Source organism: Schistocerca americana, chromosome 7 (genome assembly GCF_021461395.2).
Source record: "Schistocerca americana isolate TAMUIC-IGC-003095 chromosome 7, iqSchAmer2.1, whole genome shotgun sequence".
Classification (NCBI taxonomy): domain Eukaryota; kingdom Metazoa; phylum Arthropoda; class Insecta; order Orthoptera; family Acrididae; genus Schistocerca; species Schistocerca americana.
In genome coordinates, this window is record NC_060125.1 from 89,122,151 (window position 1) to 89,133,120 (window position 10,970).

The following is a 10,970-nucleotide window of genomic DNA, read 5'->3' on the forward strand; positions in this document are numbered from 1 at the left end:
TCATTACGTTCAGGGTCAACTGCGAGTACACGCACAAATCACTCATAATTCGCAGGTCTTTCTGCATATCGCTAGGCTTCTGTTACTGCAACTTTTCTGTAGACAACAGCATTTTCATCTGCAAAAAGCATCATATACGTTCTGGCGTTATCGACTAGATTGTGTACAGTAATGGCACTGTAACACTGCACTGAAGTGCTCCCAAAATTACCGCTACATTTGTCGATTTCATCCCGTTAAGAATAAGGTATTGACTTATGCCTTTTAGAGAGTTCTGAAACCAATCACAAATCTGGTCCGACATTCAGTAAGCTCGTCTCCTGAAGTCAGGGAACATGCTTTCAATCAGGGCTCCTTTATCTGCGACGCTCTGGTTTCCATGGATGAACAGAGCGAGATGTGCTTCGCAAGATCTCTATTTGAGGAATCCTTGTCGGTTTTTATAAGGAAGGTTTTTGTTCTCCAGAAAGGTCATAATGCGTGAGCACAGAACATGTTCCATAATTCAACAACAGATCGACGTCAGAGACATAGCCCTATAAATATGTACATCAGTTCGGCGACCCTTCTTGGAAACGGAAATGACCTGCGTATTTTTCCAATGGCTCGGTATTCGTTGTCATCATCATTAAAGGCTAAACGGTTCCTACTTGGTACCAACACTCTCATAATCGTCTTGGTAACTGACGATTACAATATTCCAATTCGTTCTTTATTCAAAATTCGTTGTTTTCACATAACTCTGTCAATTCATTTCCTCACGTTCTCTCGGTAATCATTACCGAAAATTAAAACATTTCTGGTTGGTGTTCTCCTCAAAAGTCCATGTTACTTATAATCCGTCTTGATTGCATAAAATGTTTATTCACATGAATGGTTTCGGTTCTTCTAGAGCCATCTTCAGATCGACAACTTCGGTTACCGGAGTAACCCGTCCACACACCGCAACCTTCACATGCTGCGTCACAGCACATGTAACACTGCATGTTCAGCAAAAGTGGAATTTTCCTTTTCAGTCTCTACTTCCATTCACGTTCTGTCAGTTTAGACCAGAGGCTCCGATACTTTCTGAGACGATTAACAAAGAGTGCAATCAAGTATTAGCTACTACCTACAATCTCCAAACTCTTCAAACTCTTCTCCCCGCCAACCCCCCCTCCCCCCCCCCCCATCCGTCCCACCAGCTTCGTCAACATTAGGACCAACTAAGCTTTAGAATGAAAAGGAACTTTCTTTGAAGATTTTTATTTTTAAAGTGTCGAAAGATAAATGATGTTTAGTTTTAGTAGGTGTTGACGAAGTAATGAGCCATCGAGACAACTGTACTGGACCTTTCTAACAATCATTTTTCATAGAACGAGAAAGCAATCCCCAGTGTACCTCGAGTATTACATACAAAACTTTCTCAGAAAACAAAGCTGAGTATCCGCATCGATGGCAGCAACTTCTACGAAATATGCTGCACTACACCTCTTCCAAGAGACAATTGCTTCACTCACGCCCTGCATCCACATTAAAAATCACATAAGTTAAAATGTTGGCACTACACTTACAGTTTGTAAATCACTTGATTACTGGACTTCTTATTTCAACATGGGAGAATCTGGAACACATCAGGCTGTCAATAATTTTTGTCTGACCAATAATTAAACTAAACTAAACTCCGCCCGAACAGGCCATGAAGGCCCCAACTGTACCATTTGCAGGTCAGCTATCATGTCGTACTGGTCGAAGCATCTTCGTGCGATCGCGGTAGAGTGCTATTTTCGCTACGGCGAATCTGTCGTCCGCGTACAACGTGCCTTTCGCAAGCATTTCAAGATTCGGCAGCGATATCTAATTCCTGTTCGTGGAACAATATTGAACTGGGTAAGAGACATAAGTGGAACTAATAGTGCATGTCATCGAAAGTCAGCTCGCTCTCGGAAAACTGCTCTAATTGCGTGCCAGACTTTTGCCTATAGGATTATTTTAAGGCGATAGTATACTCCGACGCGCCGAGAAGCTTGGAACAGTTAAAAGATTGAACTCACAATGAAATTTCTAGATATCCTTCAGGAGCTAAAAAAGGTGTGTTTAAAAACAGGGTGAAACGCCTCGAGTGTTGTGTAGGCGCAAATGATCGTCATTCGTCCAATTCAATATTTCATAAGTAAACGTGAATAAGTGTTGCCCCTTGTGTAAAACTTTCAACTTTATTTCGCGATCAGTTCCTGGGCTATTCAAATTTGATATCGTCAGGATATTGCGAAAAACCATGCGTAATACCGTGTAGACTCTACAGCAGTGTAGTGGTAATTGCATACTTACTGTTGTGCTGTCAGCTTGTTCATTTATTGTTCCGAAGTGAATAATGAAGCAATTTCTGGACCATTTCGAGAACTACTTACAACTTGGAGAAGGCATTTTCAAGAGATAAGTTGAGGCTTGTATGATGTATATGTCTCAGTTTTACTGTCACAGATGCGTTACAACGTATGTGTGTAATGGGTGGATTACATCAGGAAGATGTTCATACGTTCGTTTCACAAGCTTCTACCACCAATACACTGTGCCACGCGTTAATGCTAGTATTTGAAAAAAAAAATGTGGTTATTGATAACGCACATAATCAGCATTACAGCCTTGCAAGATAGTAATAACAATCTTTTAAAAATAATTAACCGAAAGATAACTGACCCCTCTTGGTTTTAGACCTCGGATAGTTTCATTTCATTCCTTAGGGGTAATTAACCCAGGTTGTCAACCAACGATAAAGTAGCTACAGCCCTATATCTATAGCCCAATCTTATTGACCTACACATAACTTGCCACACTAATTACAGGAAATGCTATAAATTCCACTTTGTTCTAAAGGTGGAATCTTATCTTTACTATTGAACGGAATTTGGGAAACAATATTGCTTGTATAAAATGCTTATGTCTATTTCCTGGGATACGTATTGGAGTTTTTGTTTTAGTCTTTCGTTTTATTTCTGGTTATTGACTTACGTATCATTATTAGTTTATGAGAAGCAAATAAAATCTCTAGTTTATTGCACATCATACTAAAACCAATGTGCTGTAGCCATTAACAAAAGATATAGATTTTGTTTTACATCCAGTTTATGCGGAATGTTAATACAATTTGTAATTTATTTACTACAATAATACATTTAATGTTATGTGTGTAATATTTCAGATCAATACAGTTCATTTAAGATATATTTTTCAATAATGCTACATCTTTTTAACCTACTTTCAGTCAAGATATGATGGTAAACGCTAAAAGAAAAAGTACTCCAGAAGGTAAATAATTCTTCACCACTGGAAACCGTGATGAAACTAGGTCATTGGATTCTGGAGAGCCTAAAACATCATCCAAGGAAAAACATCTGTTAAGAACATTCAACATCAACAGTTTACTAAAGACTGGAAAACTTAAACAATTGACGGAAGTGTTAAATAGTGCGGCTGGTCCCGGTGGAGGTTCGAGTCCTCCCTCGGGCATGGGTGTGTGTGTTTGTCCTTAGGATACTTTAGCTTAAGTACTGTGTAAGCTTAGAGACTGATGACCTTAGCAGTTAAGTCCCATAAGATTCCACACACATTTGAACATTTTTTTTGTTAAATAGACGAAACATACTCATTATAGCACTTCAGAAAACCAGACACCGATGATGAGAATGCATTTGAGTCAGAGAGCCATAGTCCTGTAAAGGAAAAGAGGCCATAAAGAATAAACAGAAAGTCACTACGCTTGGGACGTCTTTCAGGTCAAACGGAATCTATCAGAAACCGTAACAAATTTTGCGTCTCCATTGGAGCTAATACCATCTCTCATGTTTAGTTCAGCAAACAAAGGCTGTACCATCATAAACGTACACGCACCTGCCAACAATAACAACAACAAAAATCCAGAAAGAGCACAACAATTTTGAGAAATGCGAAAAAATGAGATATAAAAAAATCAAAGCAACACATGAAACTACTCGTAGGAGATTTCAGTGCACTGATCGGCAGAGAAGAGAAATACAAGGTAACAGTAGGAAACTTCCCTGCATACAAACGCACCAATAAGAATGGAGAAAGGCTCATCATCTTCTCCTGGCAATTCGACTTAAAACTAATGTCACCCTTCGACAGAAAATTGCCAAAGAAAAAGATCTGGTCTCCCCTAAATACATACTTAGGATCATATCGATTGTGTCATGTGGTAAACACCAAGCAAAATTATAGAGAAATCGTGAATTTCAGGCTCAGAAAAGGACTAGGCATACATTCGAACCATTTTTAACAGAAATCAAATCCAAATTTCAACCTAAAAAACGAAACTCCAAAATTAAAAACTCCACAAAACTGACACAAAATTTCTGTCAGACAAGAGGAACTAATTAGTTAAACAGCTTCACACAAAGAAGATTGTGAGTTTGGATGAAATCAGAGAAGTAATAATAGAAACGGTGAAAGAAGTAGAGCAACCACGAAGTAGAAGGAAACATTGGTGATGGGATAAACTATGTGACGAAGCGGTAGAGCATAGTCTAACAGCTTGGAAAAATCGAATTCCGGAAAATGAAAAGAGACAGGAACACATTTACTGAGATGACAAATTAGACATAAGAAATTATTCGAATGGAGAAGCGGAAATATGACAAATAACGACTAGAGGAAACAGATACACGTTTCAGGCAGAACAAGAGAAGAGACTTCCAGAACGTTATCAATGAAAAGGGTGCAAGCCTTTGAGCCTATACTTAGAAGACTCCGTAGGCAAACTGATTACCAATACCAAAGTCAACTGTGCGTTACTAGAAAAATACTTCAAAAATCTTCCAAACTGCGAGAAAGGAACACGACTGATTTTCAGACAGGCGCGAAAAGAAAACCCATCTTCAGAACCACTGTCACTGCACCAAAGAGAACAGTACTTTGGCCAGCTGAAAAACAACAGAGCGGAGAGAAAGAAACAAGCAATAGCCACCCGCTACAAAAGAAGGGTAGCAGGGCAGACATCAATTATCGGGGCTTATATCTGCTTCCAGTCACTTGCAAAATTCTGTCCAAACCTCTTCTGAATAACACAGAAAATCAAACAGAATACACAATTAGCTAGCATCAAGTGGAGTTCACAAAAACCTCAAGGTCAGAACAATCCAGATCCTTAACACAGTTGTTGCATTCATTAATTTCAAAAAAAGTCTACGATTCTGTAGAGAGACAGACAGTATTCCTAGCACTGGCACGCCCAGATATCGAAAAAACCACCAGACAAATAGTCGAACAGACACTTACATACATAATTTCAAAATTTAACTTTACAGGAAAAGTTTCTGAGCCCTTCAGATTTAACACAAGCGTTCGACAAGGCGATGGGCCCACCTCATTCTCTTCAATGTGGCCTTAGACAAAGTCATGGGAGAATGGGATATAGAACCACAAGAGAAAAGGATCGAAGGAATCCATCTAGGAAAAAAACAGATGCAAAGATAGTGACAGAAGAATGTCGAAAAATTGCAGTCAAAACTGGATAACATGATCAAATGAGAAAATGGAATAAATTGCATATAAACACAAAATAAAAAAAAAATATGTACAAACACAACGCGGAAACATCAAGAAAGTTGATAAGTTAAGTATTAGAGAGAATGGATACAATCAAATGACTTAGATAACACCACAAGTAAAGAAAGATCGAAGAAAATAGTATTAGCATACAAATTCGTCCAAAACCGATATAATAAAAGATCAGCGTAATTCCAGGCAAAGATTATACACTACGCAACAGTAATGAAACCGGAAGCACCTTACGAATCTGAATGCCTAACACTGAATAAAAGTGCTAAACAAGAAGAATTGGAAAAGAAAGAAAGGAAACACTCAGAAACATTTTAGGACCTCAAAGGAGCAAAGATAACAACTAGACGTCCGCAGCTCGTGGTCTAGCGGTTAGCGTTGCTGCCTCTTGATCACGGGGTCCCAGGTTCCATTCCCGGCCGGGACGGGGATTTTCTCCTTCCGGGGAGTGGGTGTGTGTGTCGTCCTTATTATTTCACCATCATTCATGAACACGGCCAGACTGAACCGTGAAAAGATAGGGAATTTGTACGGGCGCTGATTATCACGCCGTTGAGCGTCCCAGAAACTGAAGCCATCGTCCACATCATCAACAACTGGACGAAGAGGAGAAATGAAGATCTAGACAGAAACATAGAAACAATCACAGACACAATAAGAAAGAGGAGATTTAAGTTTTAGTGTCGTATGTGCAGAATGAATGAAAATAGGCTAAGGAATAAAATATTTAATTTCATTTCCAAATTAAAAAACATAACGGGCTGGCTCGAAAATACAAAAAATAACTTTGGAAAGCTTAACATCAGAGAAGACACCACAAAGAAGAAAGAAGTTCTGAGAAGAAGGCAAAAACTGTGCTTTTGTATTAGCTTCGTAGCGGTCCATAACTGGCCAAATTACGTAATTCAAATGGTTGAAATGGCTCTGAGCACTATGGGACTCTACTGCTGTGGTCATAAGTCCCCTAGAACTTAGAACTACTTAAACCTAACTAACCTAAGGACATCACACACATCCATGCCCGAGGCAGGATTCGAACCTGCGACCGTAGCAGCAGCGCGGCTCCGGACTGGAGCGCCTAGAACGGCACGGCCACCGCGGCCGGCAATTACGTAATAAATGTGCTTACAAAACAATAAAATCAGCACAGGAAAAATTGCAGAAGGGTTTGGGAATGTAGGCTTCTTCGACGAATTTCGGTAATGAAATCATCTCGGGTTACCAAACGAGTAATGTTGTCGCAACTTTTCGGCGAGCTTCCTATGCTTGACCTTCGCTTGCAGATGACTGGTAGCAAACACATCGAAACGTTGCGACAGGTACGATTCCACGGTTCGGCTCATAACCCGAGAAGATTTCGTCAGTGGCTGAAGGCAGTTTTCGGAGGGTTGCACAGCTTTGGTAGTTGTGCCAAGGGCTCGCAATAAGTAAGGCAGAAAATTTCCCGCCAGAACGTCCCCGCTGCGTCTCTGGTGCTCCAGGCGCAGCCAACAAATCAGTGTCTTTCAGACGGCGCTCCAGCGGAACCGTCCGGGGACGTCTGCGCTGACTATTGACGACCTGGGGAGAGGGGAGCGGCGATCCGGCAGGCAGATAAAACCGCACGTAATCCGCGGACGCTGTGGGAATCGATAGCAGGACAATGCGGGGCCGCGAACTAGCAGATGACTGGCCGGCCGGGTGGCCACAGCATCGGCCTGCCCGTATACCTGGCCGCGCCGCGGTTCTGGGAGAGTGGAGACGATCGGCAGCCACAAAGGGCGCAGGGCGCAGGGCACAGGACGCAGAGCAGCTCGCGCCCTCGCCGCGGCGCCCAGAGTCACCCGGAAACTGTATCGGCCCTTTGTGGTCAGTCAGTCTCTGTGGGTGCGCCCGCATTGTTCTGCGCGCCATGGGAACCGCCGGCACCTGCGCACACCCCACACGGCACCCTTCTCTTCTCCACCGCTGGCCGATGTTGCGTGACCAGGGGCGCTGCCGAGCGGCCGGTTCTCGATGCTGCGGTCATCCACCTGGATATCAAACCCTCTCCGGCCTGCAGTGTGGAAACGGCTACCAGTTCTCTTCTGAGCCAACAAGAGAAGCCGGCCTAAGGTCGAACATGATAAACTTCCGTGAGAAATGAAAGCTTCTCTTAAAATTTCTTCCACTCCACTGTTGTTGTTGTGGTCTTCAGTCCTGAGACTGGTTTGATACAGCTCTCCATGCTACTCTATCCTGTGCAAGCTTCTTCATCTCCCGGTACCTACTGCAGCCTGCATCCTTATGAATCTGCTTAGTGTATTCACCTCTTGGTCCCCCTCTACGATTTTTACCCTCCGCACTGCCCTCCAATACTAAATTGGTGATCCCTCGATGCCATAGAACATGTCCTACCAACCGATCCCATCTTCTAGTCAAGTTGTGCCACAAGCTCCTCTTCTCCGCAATTCTATTCAATACCTCCCCATTAGTTATGTGATCTACCCATCTAATCTTCAGCATTCTTCTGTAGCACATTTCGAAAGCTTCTATTCTCTACTTGTCAACACTATTTATCGTCCATGTGTCAGTTCCATACATGGCTACACTCCATACAAATACTTTCAGAAACGACAATTAAATCTATACTCGATGTTAACAAATTTTTCTTCTTCAGAAACGCTTTCCTTGCCATTGCCAGTCTACATTTTATATCCTCTCTACTTAGACCATCATCACTTATTTTGCTACCCAAATAGCAAAACTCCTGTACTACTTTAAGTGTTCCATTTCCTAATCTGATTCCCTCAGCATCACCCGACTTAAGTCGACTACATTCCATTATCCTCGTTTTGCTTTTGTTGATGTTCATCTTATATCCTCCTTTCAAGACACTGTCCATTCCGTTAAACTGCTCTTCCAAGTCCTTTGCTGTCTCTGACAGAATTACAATGTCATCGGCGAACCTAAAAGTTTTTATTTCTTCTCCATGGATTCTAATACCTACTCCGAATTTTTCTTTTGTTTCCTTTACTGCTTGCTCAATATACAGATTGAATAACATCGGGGAGAGGCTACAATCCTGTATCACTCTCTTCCCAACCACTGCTTCCCTTTCATGTCCTTCGACTCTTATAACTGCCATCTGGTTTTTGTACAAATTGTAAATAGCCTTTCACTCCCTGTATTTTACCCCTGCCACCTTCAGAATTTGAAAGAGAGTATTCCAGTCAACATTGTCAAAAGCTTTCTCTAAGTCTACAAATGCTAGAAACGTAGGTTTGCCCTTCCTTAATCTAGCTTCTAAGATAAGTTGTAGGGTCTGTATTGCCTCACGTGTTCCAACATTTCTACGGAATCCAAACTGATCTTCCCCGAGGTCGGCTTCTACTAGTTTTTCCATTCGTCTGTAAAGAATTCGCGTTAGTATTTTGCAGCTGTGACTTATTAAACTGATAATTCGGTAATTTTCACATCTGTCAACACCTGCTTTCTTTGGGATTGGAATTATTATATTCTTCTTGAAGTCTGAGGGTATTTCGCCTGTTTCATACATCTTGCTCACCAGATGGTAGAGTTTTGTCAGGACTGGCTCTCCCAAGGCCGTCAGTAGTTCCAATGGAATGTTGTCTACTCCGACTCAGGTCTTTCAGTGCTCTGTCAAACTCTTCACGCAGTATCGTATCTCCCATTTCATCTTCATCTACATCCCCTTCCATTTCCATAATATTGTCCTCAAGTACATCGCCCTTGTATAGACCCTCTATATACTCCTTCCACCTTTCTGCTTTCCCTACTTTGCTTAGAACTGGGTTTCCATCTGAGCTCTTGATGTTCATGCAAGTGGTTCTCTTTTCTCCAAAGGTCTCTTTAATTTTCCTGTAGGCAGTAACTATCTTACCCCTAGTGAGATAAGACCCTACATCCTTACATTTGTCCTCTATCCATCCCTGCTTAGCCATTTTGCACTGCCTGTCGATATCATTCGACTGCATTAGTCCGTCTCATACAGCAGCCGTGTGTAGACCGTTCCGAATTAAAATCGGTCTTGGTTGCAACTTTTTCTTTTATTAACAACACGTTTCGCCTTCGTGAGGCATCTTCAGATTAGGTTAAAATTTTCTTTTACAACACATTGAAAACCATAAAACGGCTTTGTGTTAGATTGGAGCACGCATCGAAAAAGACGAAACCACATAAACTTTAATAAACTCATACGAGCAGGTCAGAATGGTGCAACGGTAGGACTGCACTCACTAAGTGTGTGTGAAATCTTATGGGACTTAACTGCTAAGGTCATCAGTCCCTAAGCTTACATACAACTTAACCTAAATTATCCTAAGGACAAACACACACACCCATGTCCGAGGGAGGATTCGAACCTCCGCCGGGACCAGCCGCACAATCGATGACTGCAGTGCCTGAGACCGCTCAGCTAATCCCGCGCGGCCACTCACTAAGAAGTGTACATGTGTACACATAGTACATAGTGCTGCTGCTGTAACTTCACTGCAGAACCGAGCGCCCGCCTGACGCTCCTGCAGGCCATAAAGGAAGGTCCGGACATGCGTGATGAGTCCTCAGATACGTCAGTCGCCCGAAAATTTCTTAACTAATAGAACCCAGTGGGCTGTTTTCGAAGGCGTCTGTTCAACAGAGTCAAGGTCATCATGAGAAGTGTCCCACAGAAGTGGTAGGACCGCTCCTGTTCTCTACATACATAAAAAGTAAGACGGATTGGGTTAACAGCAATCTGCGACTGTTTGCTGGTCATGATGAGTGCACGGGAAAGTGCTGTCTTTGAGTCACTGTAGGAGGATACAGGGTAACTTAGACAGAATTTATGTTTGAAATGAAAATTAAAACATCTGCAGGCGGCTCTTTGACATTTAGTTTATTCCCGCGACCGGTTTCGGTGTTATGTTACACTACCTTCAGGTTCCGTGACCAAAGTACAGTACTGGCCACTAAAATTGCTACACCACGAAGATGACGAGCTACAGACGCGAAATTTAACCGACAGGAACAAGATGCTGTGATATGCAAATTATTAGCTTTTCACAGTATTCACACAAGGTTGGCGCCGGTGGCGACATTTACAACTTGTTGACATGAGGAAAGTTTCCAACCGATTTCTCGTACACAAACAGCAGTTAACCGGCGTTGCCTGGTGAAACGTTGCTGTGATGCCTCGTGTAAGGAGGAGAAATGCGTACCATCATGTTTCCGACTTTGATAAACGCCGGAATGTAGCCTATCGCGATTGCAGTTTATCGTATCGCGACATTGCTGCTCGCGTTGGTCGAGATCCGATTACTGTTAGCAGAATAAGGAATCGCTTGGTACAGGAGGGTAATACGGAGCGCCGTGTTGGATCCCAACGGCCTCGTATCAGTAGCAGTCGAGATGACAGGCATCTTATCCGCATGGCTGTAACGGATCGTGCAGCCACG